A 1,906-nucleotide genomic window follows, 5' to 3' on the forward strand; every position below is an offset into this window, starting at 1 on the left:
AAGTTTTTTAACAAGCTCAGAATTAATGTGATCATCTTTTTGAGTCTTGTTTCAGTCCATCTTCAACTGTCGAGGATGAGGGATATTGCTGAAATCTTCATTAGTGACAACTGAAGAAAAAGCAACATTTAATAACCCAACCATCCCATAATCATCAGATATTAGCCATCCGTTGAAGGTCCTACTCCCATCCTAACATCCTGCTTATCCTTAATGTATTTGAAGAAATTCTTATTATTATTAATTTTGATACTTTCAGCCAACATTGTTTTTATATACCTTTGATTTCCCATTTGACTAACTCTCTTGATTTTATACAATCCTCTAAAATCTCCCATTATTGCAGCCAATTTAAACTTCAAATATTTATAATAATTTTTTAATTTTGTTCTTTATACACTTGCGAGACAACCTTAGTTTTAACTTACAGCCACAATTTCTTACCTATAAACAACATGCATATTTTGAGTATTTCATAACTTTAAAATTTTCCATATTTTTTCCAGTATCTCCAATTAATTCAGTTCCCCATTTCATAGAAGGTAATTCCTATCTCATATCTTTAAAATCTGCTCTTTTGAAATTTGGAACCAAAATCTCATTATTCCTTATCTCCATAAACAGCAAGTCTAATTCAGCAATGATCACTTCCACCCAGATGTTCTCCAATCTCCACCCTATCAACCACTTTTTTATTTGAAGTTAACAATAAGTCTAAAATATCATTGTTCTCAGTACTTGTAGTAGTAGGATCCCTAACTAATTGTTGTAGAAAACCATCCTGAACAGTTTCTAGAACTTAGAAGTATAAACCTGTCTCCTCCATGATTCGACTATTTTAACATTTTATAATAGTCAATACTTATAAATATAAGACTAATTTAATAATATTCTGAGAGGGACAATGTGTAGTATTAATTCAGAATGTAAACTTTATTAATTAACGCTAATCTGAATTAGTAATAATTGCTAATACTAATAGTAACTGTTACTACTACTAGTATTATAGTTGTATTAGTATTACCACTAGTAATTATGAACACAAGTCTAGAGTAGGCCTACATTTTAATATATAAACAGTATATGCCTAATAGCCTAACTAATGTTAAAAAACTTTCATGGTCGACAACCAAATAAATCAAATTATAATAATTAAACAAACAATTTTTTGACAATGATACCACCATAACGTAATTCAAGTTCCGAAAATTACGCTTCAATTTCCAGTGCTTATATTATAACGCTGGAAATCGTTATCAGCGAGAGGTAAAGCACAGTCCAAGTTTTACATTTCATAACCAACAAACAAATTATTCTATACGAAATTTCACAAGGAAATAAGTTTTCCGTACAAGTACTACAGAGTTACAAAACCGTATATATATAAACGTACAGATCGTAAAATTGGGATAATTATTTTCACTGAAATGCTTACTAATTCCTTGGAATGTAATACCAATATAAATTTAATTTCAACTATAATAGATGGCGATAGTTGGTACACACTGAAACTTAAATACAAAATAATTCCGAATAAACGCCGATATTCCAATGACAGCGTATTGAAATAAATATTTACAATTACTTTGCTATATTACAGGAAAAAATGAAATAATCACCAATTATAATGACTGCTGAGTATTATTATTTATTCTAAGTATTTGTAATAAATGAAAATATCGTTAAAAATCATTAAGATAGTGATTATTATATAATTATATCGCTTCCAAACAACTACAATAAAAATATTTTAGCTATGATTTTATTGCCATCTATTATCCAAAACATAAACTATTTTATGAAATCGTCTTAGCCATCTATTGAGCAAATATCTAACTGTAATATCGTGGGTTAGCATTTACTGCCATCTCTTATCCTAAAAACTAACTATTATGTGAAATCGTCT

This window comes from Limulus polyphemus, unplaced genomic scaffold (genome assembly GCF_000517525.1).
Source record: "Limulus polyphemus unplaced genomic scaffold, Limulus_polyphemus-2.1.2 Scaffold15132, whole genome shotgun sequence".
Taxonomy (NCBI): domain Eukaryota; kingdom Metazoa; phylum Arthropoda; class Merostomata; order Xiphosura; family Limulidae; genus Limulus; species Limulus polyphemus.